Raw genomic sequence first — 25,632 nt, forward strand, 5'->3', positions numbered from 1 at the left:
TCACCGTGTGTTTGCTCTGTCAGATCCGCCATGATTTACAGCTGCACAGATGATGTCTGTCCATTGGCCATTCTTACATTTCCATTGCTCTGCACAAACTAATCAGCGATGACGAATAATAGCAGGAGGGGTTCTGCTGACATCAGTATTCACTAATAGTAAAATTCTGACATGTAATTCTGGTGAAAACAGACCGTTTGTTTAAATGCCGATGAATAAACACACAGATCAAATTTCCAGAAAACCGATTTTGGCAGTGGTCCAAAAGTCAATCAAAAGAGCAGGAAGCAGCAGAGCAGACCTCACAAAGCTGCGCTCCACTGGATACTATTTATGACCTGGATCTATTACAAGAACTTTCCTATTGTAAGCAATGATTAAAAGGCTGAATATGAATTTTTGACTGCAGACATTTACTGTACAGTACTTCAGATTGTTTTATGACATACAATATTTCCCCTCATGGGTTTATAGACATTAAAGATTGACAAGATGTGTTCATGTCCATGGCACCTGCACACACACCTTAGCTGCATTACAACTTGAATATGATATTGTTCTGTGATATTTTGATAACCAATTGATTAACTTGCAGTAGTATTGCTTTATAGCTACATAAAATAAATTGCACTTACATCACCATTGCAACATGAACGTGCTATTATTATTGCAAGACTGATGGAACTGTTGAGAGTAATAAAAAAGGCCTTTTAGCCCCTTATACAATGCCAGTTCAAGACAGGATATATTCACCCCTGTTTTGTCGGCCTGCACTGTGCAACATGCAGAGGCCGAATGGTTGGAAGTCGATCCACTCCTGATTTGCCATCAGAGGTAGTAACATTGGCGTAACAGCTGTGTGTGTTTGTGCACGTCTAAGTTTGTGTGTATGTGGAGCACCTGCTGATCTCGCAACAACGTAACACAGTGTGAAATCATACATAGGGACAACAATATCACCTTGTTGTTGAATCAATGTATAAGTACAACAGTGATAAGAGGGCGGAGCTTATATGCTGCTCTTGCAGACTTGCAATGTAAAAGGGTCTTCTGTCGTCACTGTTTGGAACAATGTCATCTGATCTCGCAGGTATCCTAGAATATTTGGTAGTCCAGATGTGAATTGTTGAAGAGGGTTGGAAGACAAAAGTGTGGCATGTATGCAAGAACGTTTCATGTCACAAAAAAAATATATACATCACACCTGGTGATTTATTTTCCTTTTTACAATTTCAGACTATCAAATTTTAGTTTGTTTGTCTGCAGTTGGAAAAAAACAAACTTTTAAGACTGGAATGCAACATTTTAAAAGTGATTAGTTTAGGTTTGAGTGTTTTACAAATGACAACATTAAGCTGTGAAAGTATTACATTAGGTAAAACATGATTGATTTAATTCTAGCATAAAAGAGATATGTGTCCCTCAATAAGTCATGTAACAATTCAAGGTCAGAGTATGCAAAGTCACACTCAAGTACTCATACATACATTATTCTCTTCTTTCAAAGAGAGACCGAGCTTTAGGGAGCATTCATGCAGTGAGAGAATACGTTTTTTATGAAACCTTAATGCAGAGTTGCTCTACTAAAACTCACAGACTTCAAAGAGCTTGCTCAAATGTGGTTCCCTTCTGTCCTGAGGTTAATTCCAGACTATTGAAGGTAGTAAATGATTTCTTGTCTTTATTTAAATCTGCTCAGACTGGCTCACCTGACAGACAGCAGGAAAGTTCATACGGTGTCAGGTTAGTCGCCCGTTGTTCAAACATATGGTCTTACATTTAAATACCTCTCTGTAATTGCATCATCCCATGTGACAAACCGCACCAATCTGTCTCATAAATAGGATAAAAAACCCAAGAATTTGAAACTCCCATTTTCTCCCGGTCTGGTTGGTATAAACTAAATAAACATAACTCACCACATGGTGGTGGAAAACGCAGAGAAATTAAGAGTTTCTCTGCCTTTCTGCCCCGTCCTTCCTCATCAGCCTGACACACTAATCACAGATCTTAACACCCCCCCCCCCACTGCCACGTTGCCACCGTCCCCACGCCACGCCCTGATTACAGCCTTCTGATTGGCCCTAATTGGCTGCACATGTGGCCCAGGGTCACAGCTGAGAGACGCCATCATGTGATACATATACACACTCTTTTTACGGCATTTATACTAAATGAAGGGAGCTATAATTAAGACAAACCCATGCACGCAAACTCACAGCTACATGTGCATGAATAGAAATATACACACATTTAAACACGCTTAATTAACATCGAATATGTACGTATTTTTCAAAACAGGCATAAGATTTTATAAGGAGAAACAAGCTTAAAATTAAAAACAATGCAAATTTCAGTATAATACATAAAGATGCAGCAAACATGCAACACATATAAGTCAATAATACTGTAGAAAATAAATACAGTTAAAAATGGTGATGTATAAATAAGTCCATGATTTCAAGAGAAGGACTGAAAATGACTTGTAATAACTGGAAAATGTAGTAAATCAAATGTCCGGTTGCATGTCTGCTTTGGGCCTCCGTACATATCCAATCGTCATAGTACAAAAACATTGTACATTGGCTCTACGCTGTTGACATAAGTGGGCACAGTACAGTAAAATTACTGCTGCTGCTTTTCTAAAAATAATAGTCAAAAAGCTGCAACCTCTCGAAGCATAAGGCCGCAAACCACACTTAAGGAGCCAAGCAGTGAAAAGTGAACCAGTTAAAAAGAGAGAGAGAGAGAGAGAGAGAGAAGTGCAAGGGAGAGAAATCGAGAACATAAATCACACTCTGCAGCCTGCACTATGATGGGGTGGCCATATAAACTCAAATGAGTCTGCGTAGTTCTAAAACATAAACTCCAGTAGACTGGACCGTCTCCAGCCCTGTACCTCTCTGCGCTCTGGATCGCCATGGGGAGCAAAGGCACGAGGCGGGAAAAGAGTGCCCATAACAATGCCTGTGTTTACACTGGCAGAGCCTAGCTTTGTTTTCACTGTGGTCTCGTGTGTGTGTGTGTGTGTGTGTGTGTGTGTTTGGTCCGTATGCTGACCAACGCAGTCAGGACAAAGCTCTCTGTAAGCCCGAGCGGATATAATGAAATATTAAACCAGGCTAAATCTGAGATGTGATCAGACCTAGGCCAACAATTTGACCATATTTTAACCTTTATAAGTTTACATGGGGGGGGGGGGGGGGGGGCTGCTGTGGAGTAAATATTTTGGAGATTGTTTTAGAGCTTATTTTGAGCTTGGTCTGCTTTAGCCCTCTGAGATTTTGGCCCCAAAACGACAGCTTAATCTACGATATGACTTTTTCCTGTGGTGCGCTCTAAGCTGTTTTAATGTGGTGAACCTCATCTAAATGATACTCTTATGAGGGTGAAGCTAAAGTCAAGAATTGTGTGCAACTTGACCCAGGTCTGGTCCAGTTGAGATTTACTGTATAATCATAAAACTGCAGTGAAACACGGGACGGGCGTATGAGAAACTTCGAAATCAAGTGTGTTAGCAGGAGATGGGAATAGTTTGCAGCTAAATGAAGAAATGGAGAGCCCTGGACATTTCGTTTTAGCTCGATAACAAAATGATCTAGATTACTAAACGTGTAATTTTTTAGATATTTGTCTTCAGTTAAAGGTATAGTTCAAACAAATTCTAGAAAAAAAAGGTTGGAAAGGGTGCATTGAAACACTGTGCTGGTGTGTGTGTGTGTGTGTGCGCAAGCAAAGCGTCTGGTTTCAATCAGCACACAGTGAGAGCCTGCTTAATCTACAACATTAAAGCTCCGTCTGAGACCCACTTGATACACACACACACGCACACGCGCACACGCGGCAGCGCCTACAAAGACTTGAATCAATACTTATAAAAATGGACTTAAGAAACACATTTTATTTCAGCTTGAGCTCTTTCTCCTGCGTCCTAATCAGACATCACACAGACAGACATGCAGACATCTGCCCGCTCACATTTACGAGCCCATCCACCCCCACACATACAAACCTGCAAACACACACACACACACACACACACACACACACACACACACACACACACACACACACACACACACACACACACACACACACACACACACACACACACACACACACACACACACACACACACACACACACACACACACACACACACACACACACACACACACACACACACACACACACACACACACACACACACACACACACACACACACACACACACAAGCATTTCACTTAGCTAATGGAATTCCTGCAGAACAACAAGGTGAATAGGGCAGAACCTGAAGGTGTTGAGATTACATTCTTCCTCCTCTCCCTCCCTTCTGCTTCCCCCCCCCCCCCCCCCTCCCTCCGACCCCCAGCGTCACACTCTAACAGCAACCAGCTGACAGCAGCCGATTGAGCACCAGTGTGTTTGTCTGTGTCTCAAAGTTAGTGCGCCTTTGAAAGCATCACATGTAAGAGATAAACAAACGTGTGTAATGTTTAAATGGGTCTAATAAAGGGTAGTAAGTTTGGAGGCATTATGGTCGTGTTTATCTTCCCCCAATGATACACTACCTACCTCCGTGAAGATAAATAGCTACATGTGTCTACATACTTGCATGAGTGTGGGTCACAGGACATGATTAACACATTCAGTCTTGTGTATACAAAGTAGACCAGGTTTAAGGTCTGGGGTAATGTGAACTCTATCGGGGGACTGGTGGTCTGAGCTGAGGACTTCTTGTTGGTTTTCTCCATTTGATGTTTACATGTGTGACCAAACCTTCTCCACTACTTTGTAAGGTCACCTTATGAGTTTGTGTGTCTTTATTTCACATACACTAAGGCTATGGTCACCATAAAGGAGCCTTAAATGATTCAGAGTGTGCAGTGGTGTTAAAACAGCAGAAATTGAAAGTAACCAGCGAGTATAAATACTTTGTTACTGTACTTATGTGAAGTTTCTTCATCCTAAAGTGACCCAATGACAGTCAGTGACAAGCATTCAAAATGACTGGTTGTCTTGTTAACTTCTGTGGGTGATATGAAGGTATCAGTGTTAACTGCTGTCTGTTTCATCACCAGCTACAAACTCCTCACAGGAGCTTTAAAGTGAACTATCTGTTTTCTATTCACTAAATATCACATCAACATACCATCTAAACCTTCCTTTATAATTCACTTTTGACAACCTGTCCTTTACAGTACATCCAACATTTGAACATCAATTATCAGAAATACTTTATTAAATCCCAGGGGGAAATTCGGTTATGATACTTATTTTTTGTTACTATGGCTGTAATGCTTTTTTAGGTACTTTTACAATATTAAAATTAACATAAAGGCCTGAATATCGGCATCGGTGTATATGACGCAGCCAACTTTTTATATGAAGAATAGGTAATAAAAGTGCATCTTATACAAGAGATTTTTGCATCAGCTTTCAAATTTGAGCATGATTCCTGAAAACTGGATAATGATACATAGGAGAGACATGTTTGCATATCCATCAGTGCATATCATGCATGACAAATACGTATTACACAAGATGACATCAAAAAATAGAATTCTCCTTCATCTTACTATTAGTTTTCATGCTGTAGTTTATTTTGCAGAACTTTTTACTTTAACTTCAGTGGAGAAATATACGTTTTTTAAATTTTACATATCAGTACTCCCAATTGAGTAAAGCGTGCACTTTTGACACCTCTGTAGAATAGACACAGATGATATGGATGATTTTTTATCATACTAAATTCAGATACATTTTAAAAAAAGACGAAATCAGGAGATAAAAATGATAAATGAATAATCTGCCTGGATAGCTGGCTATGAAACCAAAGTACCATCCATATGTGCTTTAGGCACTTCATCCAATCTAAGGCTGATGGTGGAAATCTGACTTTGCTAAGATGTTAACTATAATGGATATTTGTAACTGCATAAATGAGACACAGGCACGACTCAGAAAACCTTCAAAAAAAAGTTATGAGAACCAATCTCCAAAGCTCGGAGATCCTGGAAAACTCTGGCTGAAAACTTAATCAAATCAGTGCTCTCCAGTTATCCTGTCAGAATGGATTGTGTTGTCTAAAAAGAAATCCTTAGTTGGCAGTGGAGCTTCTGTGCGCCAATGAGCGTTATATTCATCCATTCATGTATTCATGCATGCACTTCTTTCATTTACCACACTTGTACTTCGCTGGGATCTTCTTATGAAGAAAGACATAGCTAGGTGGTGACACATTTCGAAAGTCTGAGGTTTTTGAGGGCTGGGAGTAAATTCCAGGATGGAGAGCGAGAACTCAACCCCCCACTCTGCCTCACTGAGACCCCTGCCCTACATTCAGCTGCAGGATTTTTCCCCCATTTACTTTAATGGATAACACACATCCCTCTGCAGATGACACACACTGATGCCACAGCCTGAGCCCTAAACGCAATCACTCTCACTTCACCACAGACGTCAGTTATTACTCCAAAATCCCAGCTGTTTTGGCTATTTAAACAGCGCACATGTGCACACACACAGTTGGTGTCATTAACAGAGATGCAGAGACAGGAATAGGGGCTCTGATGACGGAGTGGGGGGGAGTTATAACTCAGACCCCACACATGCTAGAGTCCAAATGATGTCCTTTATACAAATAATATCTACAATCTCCAGTCAATCCATAAGGTTATTTTCTTATCATCAGTGCATGAAATATATAATTGTTTGTCAAAGAACATGCAATTTGCACAATCCTTTGATTCTACTATTCACAGATTGATGTAATAACGGCTACATCTTGAATATGTTTGTAGGGGTCTCTCTCAGAATCAGAAATACTTCATCTATCCCCTAGGGAAAATTCGGAAGGATAATAAAACTTCTTGGATATAAACTGTACTGTAGGCTCATAATGAAAAAAGATCATATCAAATATATTCAATTAAATCACAATGAGATTTGTATATGTTGATTTAAAAAAAAAGATGTATTTCAACATAAGTCGTTCAAAGCTTCTGTGAGGAGCTTAAAGTTTGTGTGGATTTTGGCGCCGCCTCTGGACAGTCTCCAGTCTCCTAGCTTAACTTGTCCTGAACATAAGTCATGTTTTGTGAAGAAAACTTTCATCATTTTATCTTTTAACAGTCAAACGTATCACTCATTGTGAATCTAAGTAGTGGACATTTAAAGAGAGGCTGTTTCACTAAGTGTCTACCCCCGCCAGCGTTTACATCAGTAAAAAAAAATAACTATACAGAAATAATCTCATTGCTGATGGTTTTGTCATGCAGTGGAATCAGTGGTCATTTTAGTCTGTTTCATAAACAACTAAAAACCTCTCAAAATAGCTTTAAGATACAATTTACAGTTCAAACACTGAAATATATTTAACACAATTTGTTCAACTTTTAGAATTATTTTGTATAGTAAGCCGTTCCATTGTGTTTTCCCCTCATTATTTTTTAAAGATTTTTTTGGGGGGCTTTTTGTGCCTTTAATGGAGAGATAGGACAGTGGATAGAGTCGGAAACCAGGGAGAGAGAGCGGGGAACGACATGCAGGAGAGGGACCACAGGCGGGATGCGAACCTGGGCCGCCCGCTTGAGACGACAGCCTCAATACATGGGCTGCGCGCCCTAACCATTGCGCCACCAGCGCGCCCCTTTCCCCTCATTTTTATTCAACTTTCTCTATTGACATATGCATTGGTCTCAACTGCCCTGTAAACTATCCTGAGCAGCATCTTTTGGCGTAAGGAATGTTTGTCTGTATCATTGCGAAATCCATGTAAAATATACCTACGGAAACAAAAAAAAGGTATCTATGTAATTGTTTTATTTTTTTTTAAATATGACTCTTGGCATAAGATCTTAAAAAAAACTCATGAATCTGAAGAAGTCCTTGGTGTTATATACATTTAAAAAATCTACTGTCCACAGCTATTTGACCTTCTGCCTATAGATAGCTCCAATGTTTTTTTTTCCACGTCTTTATCGCCTGGACATGGGAGATGTGGGTCCACTTTGAGAATCAGCACAGACTCATCATTATCTGATGTCCTACTGGGTCAACAAGGATGTGACCAACGCTGAATCATCAAACCACGCTGCCCGCCTAAACTCACTCCTCCATATCAGAGTTATGAGGTAATGGGATGCTGAGTTTTGCTTGTGACAGAGAGCTGCTGAGGTCGTCAAATGACTTATGAAAACAGTGAAGCCAGTGATTTGTCATTTGTTGTCGCTGACGTGGATTAGAGAGAGGACGGATAGTGGCGGGACTTGTCTGGGTGCAGTCATGACAGAAATAAAAGCAGGAACAACGAGCATGTTCCAACACATGTCATGGCTGATCTAAACAATGGGGCTATCTTTAGCAGAGGCAACAACTGGTCGCTCATGGCGGTTAATAAAATCAACACTTTGACAATTCTAGTCTTCAGGGACCAGAAGAATGAATAACATTTGAGTGAAGGATAAACTGGGATTAGTTAAATATATGAACTAAGTGGTCTTTTTTTGGACAGTGAACGTAGATCTTTATTATTCTGTGACTGCTTTAAGGGTTGAGCATTCCTTCTCTGTCTATCTCTTACATGGTTGAATACGTCAAATGTTCAAGATTAGTCTTTCAATCATTTGGAGACCAATTGATGGAGTAAGGTTTAATCACATCCGTGAAATTCATGCGAGATGTTGCGACAATTCCATTATTTAGTTTCCTGATATCGGTCTCTCTTCAAAGCATGAGAAGGACAAGTCATTAAGGTGATTCACTGTCCAATATTGGTGAGTAGATGGCTAACTATACTATACAAGGACCAGGTGTCCAAACAACCAATACTAATTTTTGGATTTCAGTATGTTCAGAGAGATTGATAGGAAGAAAACTGTGATCAAAATGCTACACTCAAGGTTAACTATATAATCTGTAAGGTTACTTTAATGAATAGAGTCCTGTGTCTTTGTCATGTGAACGAGTTCCATACTCAAAGAGTCGACATCATGTAAGTCCCAAATGTAATACTGTGCTCTTAAGAAACTCTGCTTGACTCGATCAAACAACAGAGACTCTTCTTGAGGTTCAACAAGTTCAGCACTGACTTTTGTGAAAGGCCTCTTTGATAAAGTTAAGTCAATTAAAAAGTTATTTGGAGGCACAGGAACAAAGTGAAGACAAAGGTCAAGATATATGTTTGGGTCCCTTAAGATTTCCATCACTTTTCAGAGCTTTTCTTTTTTACCTCTCTGTTTGATTGATTCCTATTAAGACTGTGTAATTAATTGTGATTTAACTGTTATCGCGATGAGCATTCCCAAAAGACACATGGTAGAAGTCTCAAATGTTTGCAATCAAAAAGATTGTGTAAACAAGCAATGATTTCTGATTTAGCATTAATACATTTTAACTTTGGGATGGAGTCCTGGGTAGTGTTCATGATTTTACACCATATTGATTATTACAGTCAGATGAAGTTCAAGCTAGCTACCAGCTACCCTCAGATGTATTGGGCCAATTTAAGGGTGTAAAAAAAAGTATTTTAGATTCAGGAGGGTCACGTTGCAAACATGGGTATATTGCTTAAAATACGAGAAAAATGCAAGTACTAGCTAATATGCACTGACTAGTCTTTATTTATGGCGCTTCGTATTGTTATTGCAATATTGAACAATGTTATCCCAGGTCAAAGATCTTTCTTATATTGTGCAGGCCTAGTTACTTTAAGGACTTGTGTAGTCTCTGTTTCACATCCATTAGTCAATTACAAATGGTGACCCTTGAAGCTGTAGAGGAATGTTACAACTTACTATACTTTTAAAAGTAAAAAAAAAAGAAAGATGGAAAAAATGCAGTTAATTGGACCAAAGAGTCTAAGGACAGTAGATATACTGTAGGAGTAGGACTTCAGAGTCACATGCAGTGTTTAAGAAACTCTGTATAACACACTGACTTTTCAGTAAACACAAGAAATGATGACAAGCCATTGTGCTAAATGACGAAGGATAAACCCAAACAAATAACACAGAAGACTTTGTGTCAGCATCTGTGTATCATTATGAGCTCTATGATTTGATACTGGAACAACACTCTTCTTGGTTTCCTCTTTATCATTTTGGTAAAACCACCACCTACCTCATATAGCGCTCGTCTATCATAGGTGTGTCTGCGCCCTGTCATTGTCAGGTAATTAACCGAGCCCTAAGTGACAGTAAATCACAACCTAGGGTATTTAGTCTAAGTTATACCTCTTCCACAGAGACAGAACTGATGAAAACCGGAGCATAATGTAGGAGTAAGCATGTATAAGAGCAGGAGGCATGTTTTTTCTCCATGTGTTGACAGGGTGCTGGTCGTATTAGCGGTGAGGCCTGGAAAGAGATAATGGTGGTGAGGTCTGGGTCAGCTTGAGTCTGTCATCAGCTAAAGCTTATCACCATAAATACTCATGCATCTATCTATCCAATATCTTCTGTTTAGTCTGCTGCTAACGCGGGCCTGGCGCTTGGTATTATATGAAATTCTTTAACAACAATCCATCCATCCTGTATCGGCAAGTATGCCAGTCAATGGGTTCGATCACATGACCCCCCAAAATGAACACATGACAGATATAATTCGGGTGTTAGCAGAGAGTATTGTGTTGGTCCAAGCTTAAAGAATAACAATTTTTTTTCTACCAGTATTTAAAAAATACGTTTTTGAATCACAGAAGGATTGGAGGGGTACTTGGCATCGGCCAATAATCAAAGCTAGGTTTTAAAGTCATTATGGGGAAAAGATTGCATTGGAATAGCTTGAACTAATAGGTGATTTTCTCTATCAGAACAGTATCAAAATGTTTTATACTTTGGGAAAATGCAATAAGTTTGTCCAAGTATTTTCTATCAAGCTACATTTTGTAACTAAACACTCAGTTGGTAACAAAAAAAATCATGAAAGATTGATAGCCTACACTGGATTGAACTTGTCCCATCTGGACAAACTTTTGACATCACTGTACTACGTGCTATTATTAGAGCCAACTCCGAAAATAGACCTTAGTAGGCAGCTGCTATCACTGAGCAGCTGTTTTTGATCACGAAAGAAGAGTGATGAAAGAGGGAAGGAGAGGGGAACAACCTTCAAAAACATCTTTCTATTCCTTCACCAAACCCTAAGGTTTTTTGGCAAACAGGACATTTCGATCCCCTCTGCAGGGACTTTCTGGTTACAGCTGCTTATCTGTTTTTTCCTGCTGTCTTTATTTCCTGTTACATTCAGTCCTGTGTCCTGTCTCCTTCTTCTGCCACTGTCGACATATATGGTCTTAAAACAGCTTGAGCCACAACAGATGCAAGTCAAGTCCCTCAGGGTTGCGAGAAGAGCAAGAGAGGAACTGACAGAGTGAAAGAAGCATAGGCCGCCACAAACACTTTTACGGCAGCCTTTAAAACAAACACCTGCCGCCGTTGCTGAAGTGCCTGGGGAACATCAGAGATCCCGCAGTCTGTAACTGCAGGGCTGTGATTAGATAATGAAACTGAGCTAACAGAGTAATGGCAGTACAAATGAACTTACAAGTCCTGGAGTCTCAATTAGCTATCCTGTACAGGCACACTGTAAGGAAAAACACAACTCAAACATCAAGCCAGGGTTGTAGTAGAGGGTAAATTTGCACTGTTCCCAACAAATATCCACAGCTCCCATTTATTAGTGCCTACCAACTTGCTTTTGTTTGTTGTGTTTTCTGTAAATTTAAGGGTAAGGCACTGTGTACCATGTGAAAGTGGGTGACCATCAACTCACTTTAGCAACATGGAAAGTAAAGGCATTTTGAATCAGCAGTGCTTTGATCAGGTCAGATTGGTGAACAAACTCAATCTTCTTTTTCATAATGTCTTTTCTCCATATTCAGAAAAGAGGTACCAAGCAGCATCACAAAATCCACTTTGAGGTTACTCCTTCCATTTGGTAGTTGTGTCAGGGGTGAGAGAAGAGCAGAAACACAATGAGTCCAGGTCCAGAAAGAAATAATTCATTTATTGCTAGCCCAGGGCAAACCTTGATTCATTCTTTGATAGCTGCCAACAAATGTTGGTTTTATTGAGCCCCATCCCAGAATGCAACTGGCTCATGTGAGTTGTTAAGCAAAACTTCTAGAGCCTGCCCTGAAGCTTGGTCAGGTCGAGTTCCTTTCCACAACAAACCACTCCAGGATACCTGACAGATCCAAGACTACTTCCTCTAGAGGTCCTCAATTCAGGTTTTTTTTTTCTTCGTTTCGCACCAAGTGGCAACCTCTGGTGTTGAAAAATGAAGTCATCAGGAAACGCAAAATACTGCGGTTTTTAACTGTCCACTTGATGCTGGCTGAAAAGTCCCGGAATTCCCATACACACCCATATTAAAATGACTGCTTTTACAGCAGAAATAAACATGTTTGGTGGTACAAAAAATGATTTGGGTCTGAATAGATCGCTTCTTTATTGGCACACACTGTACTGAGTTATTCATAATAAGGTGCTTGGCTGATCTGACTGATGGGAGGGCAAGTTGTAACTGTTTGTCAAGAGTTATAAAGACCTGCCTAAGCTCCAGCTTTTTATCTGTTACCGGGCAGCCTGGAAATTAGTTTGAGACATAAGAGACTACCCATCATTCTTTATTACAACCTTGAATGCAGTAACAAATAACTCTCTACCCAACAGGAATCAATCTCTGTTTTTAGCCGAGAAGATCCGTCTTCTCAATCCCCGGACCAGCGTGCAATATTTTCACTCCAGCTGTGCCGTAAATCTTTCCGGTATCAACCTCTGTAGAAACCCTCGCTCAGTGGGCCATCTGTGGCTTAGAGAGCTAGAAAATGCAATATGATCTCCAGTGGTTGGCTCCTTTTTCACATTGCATTGCTGGTGGGAGGTTTTGCGCAGATATGACATAAGGCAGACCCGTACAAGCACAGACTGACACACGGGTCAACATTCGACACTTTAACTCACGCACACATTACACAGAACACCTCTGCAGTACATATATTCAACCCTGAGACAGACGAAGGCAGGAAGTAAGCGTGGGAGGGATGGGAAGACAAGGAGAGAGGGGAAATTGATGGCTCTCCCTCAGGTTGATGCAGACAGATCAGCTTAAACCAAACAGTCTGAAGTATTTGTATATATTATACTGATAAAGGCCTACCATACAAAAGTCCAATATGAGGTATAGAGATGCCTTGGAAAGGAGAAAGATGGGGAAAAATAAAGCAATAGTTGTATTTTGGGGGAATAATCTTATTTAGCTTCTTTGTTAACATTTCTGTTTGGCTGAGAATAGTTGCTGAAGACAAAATGGAAATTCCAGAAATGTATTGCTCCTTTGTGAAAATTATTTTACAAACCCCATCTGTTAAATGCTAAATGGTCATTAAAAAAATGGGTATTTCCATTCATTAAACAACTGACATATAACATGTTTTCTAGTGAGCCTTGCGTCAGACCTTGAGTTAAAAAAAATTCACCCCCCGTTAAATATGAGCCAATAAAGACATGAGCTTATGAGACCCGAATCATGTTTGTTGTACTAGGCTGCAAGAATGAATGTTTCTGCTGTAATAATGGTCATTTTTATAGGTCTCCAGGTCTCTTCCAGGTCGTCTGAAGGCAGCCTCAATGGACACACTGCACAGCGGTACATCATCATGATGACGATTATGATGATGACGATGATGAAATTTGATTTGGAGCAGTTTTTGGTGTGCAGACTGAGTCCTCCTTTGGTATTTGTACAGTATTTCTGTCCAGCAACCAGTACTTATGAATTTGGGTGTGCGTACTGTTTTAATGTTTTTTGCTAGGCTAAGCTAATACAACTCTGCTCCAGAGCTAAAAATGCACCCATCAACATGGCAGTGGTATCAATTCTCTCAGCTTACTTTTATGAAGAAAGCCAATAATAATAAACAATTTCCCAAAATGTTGGAAAATGTGCTTATGAATTTATCAAAATGTATGCTCACAAATATTAATGCTAATGTATAGCCTATTGAAGTCATTGGGAAGTGGTTCTAGCGGGGTCAGTGATTTGCCAATGCTGGAAGGAGGCAGGGTTCATTCTAAAAGGCTTCTTTAGAAGTACTGGACCACCCACGAGTTAATCAGATCTGACCTTTATAGGGCAACTGTCATATTAACACTGAGAGGCATTTTATGAGGTGAAGAGAAGAAAATCTGGGATTGAAACATAACACATGTGGGTTTCAGTAAAGTTTCTAAAGAAGTGCTGTGGGTCTTTAGAAACTCTTTTAAAATGTCTTTGTTCATTTATGATGCAAGAAATCACATGTAGTTGTTGCAACCTTTGATCTGACATTTGTAATGTTTATATATTTGTGGGTGGATGCTACCAATGACAACTTAAACCCTCCCTATGTAGCTGTACGGTCCTGAATATGTGTGCATTCTGTTGTTTTTAATGTTTCTCTTGAAGTCAAGACTTTTTATGATACTAGATTATTATAATTATTTATATATACATTATTTTGCATCAAGCAGTTGTTAATGCATTCATTCAACATTTACACATCTAAGACAGCACACTAAGATTCCAGCAACCTTTTCATGCCAGAAGATCTTTATTATTCATTAACTTTTACTAGAGGGGCTTAATTTACTCTACCCTAATGTATTCATTTAAAATATACTTCAAACAAAGGCCAGTCAATCAACTGTAAAACTTATTTTTCTTCTTCTTGCATCTATCATTTGGTGCCTACAGATTATAAGTGGTGAAGCCATTACGCCCTGACCCGCCATGGGAGGTAGTAACAGAGGCATAACAGAGGGGAAGTAGGTGGGAGACGGTGGCGAAATGTAACATCGGAGCTGGCAGAATGGAACAGTGCTGTGTCTGTGTGTGTATGCACGAATGTGTGTGCCATCTGTAAGCAGCTACTGACAACCACAGTGGTTGCTTGCGTCAGTGTTCTCCCAAGAGTTTGGATTGCATAAAAGTTGCATCTCGAAGTGGTTTGGCTAAAGCTATAACCAGACCTGTGGAGGTCTGGATCCACAGTGGCCTCTCTAAACAAACACAACTTGGAGGTCTGGCTTCACTTTTGCTGGCCAATGTCATTATGCACATCGATTAAAAACAAACACAATGGCAGAGAGAGAAATCCAGATTTCGAGTGTGGGCCTAGGGGTGGAAAAACCCCATCTGACAGAGAGAATGAAAAAGTGACAGATTTAACTGAGGCTCCTTTTTGCTAATGGACAGAATGGGGCAATTTTTCTTATTTGTTTGATGAGCTGTCAAACGCCAAATAGCTACTACCGACAACTAACTGGAAGTAAAGGTGAATGCTCAAGAGACTTTCACTTTCCTTCATAGTCAAAGACAGCAAGTGAAAGAGGAGAATGGGGATTATCCAGGTTCATGCAGCCAGCTCTATTACTGTTATTAGTGGAGAAAAGCCAAGATCCAAACAGAGAGTGCCACTCTGAAGCATACACAAGACCTACCACTGGTCAGACCAAAACAGCTCCTTAAAAATTCCAGATGATATATCTGCAACTTTCAAGATTTTTCACATTATTTGCACATTTGAGAAAACCATCTTCTGGGTTTTCAGCTTAGAGTCCAAAACAAAGAGCCTAATTCCCATTCTAACAAATATGAAAAAGAGTATTTGGTGGCTGACACAAAAAATAATGCATTACCACATCACATCAGCAACTTAAAAAAAAACCAGTCAGTTACACAGAAGTCACAGGTTCCCACACATTTCTGTGGAAGAGTGTCTACCATATCACGCATGGATCACATGAGAGCACATGGGCCACCTCGTACCAACATAAATGACAAGTTATATTAGTATAGGAGCTGATCATAAACCCCACAATTGTACATCCCCAAGAGAAGCAGAACCCAATCGGGCGCTGGTGTCATGTTGCAGACAGGAAACAGATGGCCTGCTGGGGTAAAAAAAAAAAGAAGAAAAAAAACATGCCAAAGAAGGCCAGAGAGAATGTTTCCCTCTCTCTTTCTCTCCCTCCATCATGCATTCATCCTTGGTTGGAAGGCAAAGGAGGACTGAGGCCATGGCGGTGTTTGGAGGCTAGATCAGTGGGTTCTGGCTCGAGATCAGAGTGATGGAGTTCTCTGGGAGATTTTTAAATAACAGCCCAGCATGGCTGTACTGTACTGGGATAGGCTAAGCCTGTGGGCTATTTAGGAGTGTAGGACACAGCCCAATGGATGAGATTATATTTAAAAACCTTTTAATAATAATTCTGCCATCAAGTACAGTTTTAGACACTTTAAATATAAGTCCTGCAAAGTGTTGCTTGCCTAAAAGGGAACAGACGGCTCCAAGAGACACATTGCATGAAAAGCAATCAGAGTATTTTATTTATTATCAGAGAGTTAAATGAGTCAACTACAGTCTATGATAGCTTAGAACAAATCCTGCACTACAAAAGCTCCCACTTGTTGAAATAATTTGCTTCCCAGTTACATTACATCATATTTCAATCGTCTAAATGTTGTTACTTTTGGTAGAAATATGTTTAAACATTGATAAGACCATGCTATCTGTTCCTTAGTCTTAATGCTAATTAAAATTATCTACCGAAACCTCTAGCTCCATTCATTGGAACCCCAGATGTGAGGCTTCATATTTGTCCTCGTACAGTAGTTATTCTAAAGAAAATTTCAGCTCATTGTAACTTGGGTTTGATTTTGGTAGTGTGCCAACAATTCCTTAAGTAACTACTGAGACTTGGTTTGTCACTGAATTCCTACATTTCAGCAATGATCTTGTTGAGTATACAGTGTTAGAGAGGATGAAGTGATGGCCAAGACTATTAAGAGATCCACGCAGGCTGCAGCCCTCCTTGTTCTTCCTTTTAAACCCATGATCCCAGAACAAAGTCAGATACATTTAACAGCTGATCTGTAAAGTTTACTTCCTCCAAAACAACCTCTTGACCTCAGCCACGTACACAAGACTGACCTATTTGCTGCTGATGACAGATAACCCTTGACCCTAAAAAACAGCAATTAGAGATCAATATTGTCTTGAGGAAGGCCAGCCTCAACAAAGAACACATTGTTAAGTGGACTGGACTGTTCTAGATCCTTTATATGTTTACTGGAGCTGTTTGTCCTGTTTTTCTGAATCTCTAATCTAAGATCTTTATCGCCCTGAACCTTCAAAGTCCATTCCAGATCGTCTGATGTCTGGACAGTCCGTAAAATTTACATTCAGGGACTTTTAGATTTTAGTGGCAAATTGATTCATTGGCTGGCATTAAGCTGCAACGAAGTCCATGAAGGGGAATTCATTTAAAGCCTGCTTCTCAAGTTTGCATTCGATTTTGAAGATGTAGTTTGGCCATGCATTGAAACAGGTCAGAAGTTAAAGTACACTTCATGTTATACCTGAGCAAATATCAGAAGCTATTTTTTCAATTCTATATTTTAGGGTTGTCAAACTATTAACATTTTTAATCTTGATTAATTGATAAATTTCAATATCTAATCATGGTTAATCATATGTTTGAAATTGAAATTCCACTTTTTTGCATTTAAAAATAAAAATTGTGAAGATTTTATTTTGAAATGTTGTTCTGTCTTAAGGTGTGAGTGCTTTCCTTGCTATTTGAAATAAAGATAGAAGGTTACAACATTAACTTACCCACGGAAAAAAAGAAACTTGTTACTGATCAAAAACTAAATGAGCTTAAGTGAACGGAAAAAAAAGTGAAATGTTTGATGTCATAAAGCAGATTATTGCTTTTGCCTCATCCACTGAGCTGTGTGAGAATTTTTAAAGTGAAATGAGTCATTCAAAGATGCAGAGATTCCATCACTGTGACTACAGGGAGACACTGCGGAGGCTTATCCACTGTGCGCTTAAAGTGACAAAACAACAATCGCGATAAAAATGCATTGAAATGCATTTGAAACCTTAATAATCGTGATTAACTATTTAATACTGACAGTCCAACCATTTTTGTATGCTGATGTCTAAACTAGAAGAAACAGGTTCTGAATGCTAACTGCTTCGTGAGATTTCCCTTAAAGCTCCTGTGAAGAGTTTTTCACTGGTAATGAAAGAGACTGAGGATTAATATCAATGTCTCTTTTTGATATACTAAAGCAAGCATGATCGTCAGCAACCAGAGAGATCATTCCTATATTGTATATGTAATGCCTGAAATTGCTGCTGCAGGGTAGGTGTCAAACTAAGTGATTAACTGCATGCATGCAGACTGCCTTTTTTTTTTTTTTCTTACAAGAGTCTCAGTGAGTGATTCATTCAACTGTAGACAGAAAACAGGATGAGATTGTAAGACAGAACAAAAACATGAAAGAGATAAGACACACTTGCTTTGTCTAGGGGGGCAAAATGAACACTTACTAAAAGTTCCTCAAAGGAGCTTTAAACACACTTACCTCACAGCAGATGCAGACGTCTAAAAGCCTGTCTAACATCTGCAGCCAGTCATTTAATGCTTCATTCAAAAACCCTTGGCTGTAAAATCTACAGACCTCATTTAAACATGCCTGCTAATTTATAAAACCTGAAGAACAGCAGCGATAAAACGACTAAAAAGCAATACAACCCAAAACACATGTTTACTGTATATTGAAACAGACGACACACGGGCCCACTTTAAAGACATGTTTAGATAGAAACTCCTTTACAGAATCTGAAGTGGGATGTAAGGTCTTCATTAAACGTGCTCCCCTGTAATCCTGCTTCATAACAGCTCAACCTTTATTGGAAGTCTTGATGGATTGTTGAGGAGTGTTTGGGCTTTTTGAAAGTCTCCAGACTTCTAATGAGGGATCAAGCAGGCCAAAGTTTGAAAACGTTGATGATGTGAAAGGAGTGTGCCGTCTCCCCTTGTTCCTCTTACATTGTCTTTTTCTTCCTCATTCTCTCACGTCCATTAGCCCATAAAAAGAAAACAAGTTGTCAGCCATAGGGTACCGACAATAAATCTAAACTATACGCTGATGATGAACTACTTTATTATAAATGTTGCCCCCCCTCTTCTGCCAATCTGTCTCTCTCTCCCTGAGCCAACAGTGATTTCTTTCCCCCACTACACCACTAAATCCTCCTTTAAATCAAGCTGTTTTGCCTTTCTATGTCCATGGAGCACATGTTTCAGGACTCACAGCCATCCTCGCCTCTCAGAACAAATTGAGTTTAATGGGGGTGAGGCGGGGTGAGGGGAGGGGGAGGAGAGGGAAACCAAAGAGAGGGCTGTAAAAACACACCACATGCTACTTCTTGCCAGTTCCTATGAGGAGAAGAGCATTACTCTGACATTATTTCTTACACCTAATCCAATAGGAACACACACCAGCATGGCAAGAACAGACACTCACTGAAAGGCAAAAACACATCTGAACATGTCATTTAATGAGGGATTTAGATTTATTGTTATTTTTTTTGGAGTTTGCTCATAGTAGTATACTTTGTTCTGCAGGAATACATGATTCTCTGAATGAATCTAAGCTGAAAAGTCGAACCAATTCTGTTTGTCTAAATGTCTTCATACAAAAACAATGTCATGCGTTTAATGTGCCTCAACTTTCAGCATAACTTGCAGACAACCTGGCCAAACAGGGAACTAAACAAACATACACACCTTTGGCAAAATAGTGACATGAGCACACATACTATGGTTGGTATGCTCTTGAACACTGGTCTTGTTCTGCTCACCTCACCATGCAAAGCTCTGGTTTAATTAACTGGATGACTGCAAAGGTTCCTTTAAGGGCAGGGAGTCCAGGGAAACACACACACACATGCACACGCACACACACACACACACCCCTGGGTGCTTTGGAGGGAAAATAAATTTTTCCTGGGTGAGCATGGCTTGCTAAAGGGCAACTAAAAAGGTAGAAAGCCAGGTGAATAAAGCCATTCAAGCAGTTCTTTGGTATATTGAGATGGTCCAGGCCTGTGCATGACCCGGTCACACACACATGCTTTAGAGAGCATGAACTGCAGCTTCATGTTTGTTGAACCCTTTTATCATTGCAGAGTTATTCTTACCATTGATAGACAAACGAGACAAACAAATAAAGATACACAGCATGTCTAAATATCCCTCAAGACACATACAGTACTACCTTGTGTTGACATGGTTTATCTAATTAAAAGTGTTTAACTACTGCATTTAAAACCTCTGGAAGTGAAATCTACTCGCAAGGATGGCCTAGCGGTTGGGTCACCACCCCTATGTACAGTACAGGGGCTGCGGTTCTCCGGTTTCGAGTCTGACCTGTGGTACCTTTCCTGCATGTTGTTTCCTATTCTCTCTCTCTGATTTCCTGCTCTATCTGCGGTCCTATTTAATAAAAAGGCACACACGGACTGGTCCTCCAAATAATAATCTACTCCTTACATTTGACATATTTCAAAATTAAAGGTTTAAAAAATATTGTTTGTGCAGTCTTTGGGCATGTGCACAGCTTGAATATCAAACGATTTTTTTGTTAACCACACAACTCTTCCAAACCAGATGTGTCAAAAGAGATCCTGCTGAAATACGTTCTCTACACACTGATCATGTTGCACAGTTGTTCTCATTCATTAACTGAAGTAAGGTTGAGCAAATCTTTTTAATTTTACAGGTGGAGAGAGGCTTCACGATCCTGTAAGTGTTCTGTTCTATAGGGAGCGAAGCACTTTCACTTTCAGTGAGTGTGTTTTGGATCTTTATAAGTTCAACTGCCGTGTGCACTAACTCTCTGCTGTAATTTCCCCCTCACCCACCTCGCTGACCTTTTAAATCTGGCAGGATCCAGGGAACTTAACCCCTATATCTCACTGGGAGATAAATGACTCCCCACAGAAATAACACTCTTCAAATCCCTCCATGCAGGACCAGCCGTGGCAATAACCTCGATGTAAGAGGTTCAATAAAACACTGTTCCTCCAGGAGAAGTCTTTTAAAGCAGAAAGAAATTGGCCCAAGAGGAAAGGAAAGTTTGTGAACATGAAGTAAAATATAATGGTGGGACCAGAACTGTGGTGCGTACAGTCAGCTTGTTAGCAGAGAATTGTGATGGATGATGTTTAGGACTGGGGGGGTCCTGGCAGTTGTTAAAGGGGAAGTCATGGCAGCATGAAGGGAAGGGGGGAGATGATGGTATGGAGTTGTCAGTGTAAAACAGAAGAGGTGGTTCGGTGCATGAATAAGGGTAGGGGGAAAGGAGAACCCCTGCACCCCCTGCAAGCAGCTGCACATTGGTGATGAAGAATGCCAGAAAGCTTTTTTTTTTTTGGGGGGGGGGGGCCCACATCTGCTTTAACTATCAGGAGACCCATTTACCCTCTCTGCACACTTCAAAATGACTTCTATTTCAGTATTAGTACTTTTTGAGCGAGGGCCTTGTTCAGGACGGAAGGTGGAAAGGAAGGGCAGTCGGAAGGAAAGAAAGAAGGAAAGAAAAAGAAAAAACAGCCGTCTTAGAGAGCTGAAGCCATTAGGAATGCATGCTGAGTTTCAAAAACAGAGAGCGGAGAAGAAAAGGATGAAAAAATCAAATCAAGGGCAGGGAGGAAAAAAAAGATGAGGGTTGGAAAGGAAAGAGGGCTTTGCTTTTTCTGTGAGAGAACCGGGCCAAAGCTTAGTCCAGCGCCAGGTTCCATTCAGACTAGACAAAGTAAATAAAACCACTTGATGAAAAAAGAGCAAAAGGAAGCCAATGGAAGGCGGAAAGAGCGGTCCAAGCATGGGGGTACTATAAAGCCGTACAAAGTTAGTAAGATGTAGAGAGAGAGAGAGAAAATGAAGGTCTGTCTTTCTTCGCTCTTTGTTTTTACAACCCAGCAGTCCGTCTTATCTGATGGCCAGACACAGATTTACACAGATTATCACAGGGTTGTCAAACATGAGCTCAAATCTGTGTGTGTGTGTGGGGGGGGGGGGACCATTCATGACCATTCATCTTCCCCATTAATCACATGTCATCTTAATCTCTGCTTCCATCTCTTAGAAAAGGCTAATCTGGAATAATAAACAACAAGTTGAGTTTACAATCAAGCTAACTGAAGCAGGCTAGCTTTTATTCCACTTCCTGTTCCTGTGCCGTCAAGACTCCGGCCTGCCCTCGTCTCTTCTCGTAACACAAACCACACACTAATTCATAAATTTCAAACAAAGAGTCCCTTGTGGTTTGGGAGGGACCGGGGCCCTGTGCTGCAAACTGGCGCTACATGGGGAACGGCCTCGCGTCAATTAGAGGAGAAAACTGTAGGTGTGGATGCATGCACAAGCTAACAGTCTCACACACTTACAGTCCTGCAAACACACGGGAGCACAGACCTCAACGTATTCACATACACGTCAGGCAAGGAAGAAAACAGCACGTTTTGGAAAACTGATGCAATCCTAGCATTTTTGAGCCCCGCAGGAACTGACTGCAACATTGTCTAAAAGAAGCAGCGCACTGGGTTTCTCAGTGCTGTTAATGAGGGGTGACGTGTGTTAAGGTGCTTGTGAACGCACTGCTGGGAGTTTTGGCTGCAGCTGTGTTGAGCTGAAGGACGGCTTCTCTGGAAAAACGTGTTGAGTTTTAAGGAAAAGTGTCTACAACTGTGCACGTGGACTAAACTCCAAACATGCATTGATTTTTAGCATCATTCTTTTTTTTCAGTTTTTCATGAATTTAGGACAATAGCCGCTTCCTTGCTAACAGAAATGTTAGCTATTAACTTAGTGTGAACTTTAGCTTAAGGAGAGGTTCATCAAAAAGCTGATTGTAAATCTATTCCAACGAGTTACAGATCTGTGAACACAGTTTATAATCCGTACCCACAGATTTACAATCTTTGGACACGATTTTGTAAACTGTGCACACAGAGTCTGTGCTGTTAACACTATAACTGTTCAAGCTTCCCACCCTTATCGTGATGTCTGAGGTAACTGTTCACTGTGTTAATATGGGCAATCAAGATTATTAAATGAAGAGATATTAAAACGAGAGAGTTCGGCATGATTCTTTGCCCACGGATTACAAATCTGTGAGCACTGATGATAAACCATGTTCCCAGATTTACAAACACTACTGTTACGTTTTCTCACTTGAGCCTTCCAGGCACTGCTGTGTTACACCATGCAACACAGCAGTACAGGAGTCAAGCGTCATCACTCTAATCGTGATGTCAGAGGTAAACGGTAAACGGAAAGAATAACATGAAGAGATAGTCTAAAAAAAAAAAACTCAAAGGAGAGTTTTTGCTGACGTTTGTAGAAGTCGTGTCTTCTCAATGAGCTAATCTCTGCTGCTTGCCATGAGTCAGCACAGTGTGTGACAACTCGATGTTGTTGTTGGTTTTACTGTATTGTGCCCCCTGTGGTTAGTTAGAGCAGAATCAAACTCCTACCAGCGACACTTTAGGAAAACAAACAGAGCATCAATTGAACAAAAAAAAAAAAACAAGCGTCTGCCCTCCTGTTAAAGGTACCAACCCTCAGCGTGGTGTTGTCAGGTTTCAGTCTCGTTTCTTGCGTGTGTGTGTGTGTGTGTGTGCGCAGTTTGTCTGTCTCAAAGCGAGCTCATGTCGTTCCTCAGTTATCTCATCCGTCCGCACTTGACAACTAATACTCTCTGTCAGAGTCTTATCCAGTCAGTCATATTCACAGCTGAGCTGAGAACTTGTTTCCTCATGTTTTACAGGAAACACACACACACAGCTTCCAAATAACAAACACACACACACACACACAGCAATGTATCCGTATACAACTCCATAACAACGAGACCAGAAAACAGCCATGACATTCCATGAGAGTAATGCAATGTTAGGGATTTAAAGTATTTAAAGCGAAAAGGTAATGCGGTCTGTATCGTACCTAGTCTTAGAACAGAATAAAAATGCATTGAAATGACTCTAAAACATCATGAAGGTTTGACACTTTAAAGACCTACAACAGGAGAAACGGTCCCTTTTCTCAAATAACACAAAAATATTCAAGAAAGAGAGCAACAGGAAAAAGCATCCAGAATACAGCCGAGGGATTTGGAAAAGCTTGTTCAAGCGGACAAGGAGGTATCGCTTTCACCCACAATTAATCTACTGATGTAAAGATATAAAGAGAAATCACCATTAACATCACAAAAGTTGTGAAACAGAAGAGATGGTCCCACTGCCTAAAAAAGAGCAACAGGCGAAACAATCCAGACTGTACTGAGAGATAGAAAACATTTTTTCAGGCAGAAGTGGAGATGACACTTACACACACATGGCTGAATGGAAAATCCTCTGGGGTCCAGGCTGTTACTTTCTGTCTGAACGTGTGTTTGTGTGCGGATGTCTGGCTTGTCAAACACTGCCCCCCCCCCCCCCCCCTCCGCCTCCTCCTCCTCCTCCTCCTCCTCCTCCTCTCTGTCCCGCCAGGAGAGCTGGGTCTAGCTTTGCCGTAAAAACAAGCGCTCACGTGAATATTCCACCGTGGGTCCGATGGAGCCCAAAAAAGGAGAAGAGAAAAAAAAACACGCAGGGGGTAAAAGAAAAAGGATAGCCCCTTTAAAAAGGTACGCTTCTTTAAGGTGACTCCTCCTTTGTGGGAGTTTGAAGAGTTTCCTCCTCTTTTCTTCTCCTCATCCAGAGAGACTCTAATACTTCTCCTCTTCCTTCCTACTCTCAGGCAGAGGGAAAGTTAAACCTGGCTTTAGACAACAGGAATGTGACAGCAGGAGAGAGAGAGAGAGAGAGAGAGAGAGAGAGAGAGAGAGAGAGAGAGAGAGAGAGCGAGAGAGAGGTGGTGAGGGACGGAGGGAGTGTGTGTGTAAGACAGAAAGGCATGTAGTGTCCACCTACACAGCCCGCTGCTGTGTGAGCGAGCAATCACAGAGAGGTAGGAAAGGGAGGGAAGGAGGAGGCAAAATAGAGGAGGAGGGGGCTATGAATGTGTTCATGTGTGTGTAAGTGAGAGACAGAGAGAGGGAGAGGGAGATAGAAAAAGAAAAGAGTCAGTAGTGCAGCTCCAGGGAATGACACAAGAATTTCATTCAGCCCAGATTGGACATGAGGTAATGTGTGTTGTATTGAAGAGAGGGCAAGATGACAAGACAAACCATTTGTCAATAAACATTTGTTTTTTCCACCATTTTATATAAAATTGCATCGTCCCTTTAATATTTCTGGTTGAATAAAGGCCCTTGAGTTTTAAATCAACAAATCAAATCAACATTTGATGTAAAGTTGGCTTTTTATAGAGATTGATTTGTAGGGTATTGTAGGATATTTAACTTGGTACGTTTGTTAAAAAAAGGCTCGACTTGTTATTCTTTTCACACACATTTTGTTAATTGGCCTTCAAACACATTCAACCGCCACAGGCTTTAATCCACATTTGCCAGCATTTCTTAAGATTAGCGTTGTTGTTAGCCTAGTTAGCTTTACGTTGAAAGATTTGGGTTTTCCATAAACTTATTTCTTAAGAACTTATCTGTCTTGACAGGAAGTGGAATAAACCAATCAGTTTTTCTTTGAGACACACAGAGACCCGAAATGCACTGCTGTGATTTTCGAAGCTTCTATATTCATTTGAAATATCTGTACTTTATACCTCTAATCTTAAACTTTTAGGAAGAAAGGGATTTTTTTTCCTCCAACATTTTGGGGGAAC

At 40.4% G+C, this 25,632-nt stretch overlaps 1 protein-coding gene across 2 annotated transcripts in view; it reads right to left on the reverse strand.

The window, feature by feature from the left end:
- LOC132984900 (protein eva-1 homolog A) overlaps positions 1 to 25,632 on the reverse strand; it is a 91,649-nt gene that overhangs the window by 8,375 nt on the left and 57,642 nt on the right. The window contains exon 1 of one of the 2 annotated variants that reach the window (XM_061051932.1): positions 24,238 to 24,357. The exons of the other annotated variant lie outside the window; for it this stretch is intronic. The gene's annotated coding sequence lies outside the window, so the exon portion shown is untranslated. Of the gene's footprint in view, positions 1 to 24,237; positions 24,358 to 25,632 lie in introns of those variants that run through there. 2 annotated transcript variants of the gene reach the window in all.

The sequence above is a fragment of the Labrus mixtus genome, chromosome 12, assembly GCF_963584025.1.
Source record: "Labrus mixtus chromosome 12, fLabMix1.1, whole genome shotgun sequence".
NCBI lineage: Eukaryota > Metazoa > Chordata > Actinopteri > Labriformes > Labridae > Labrus > Labrus mixtus.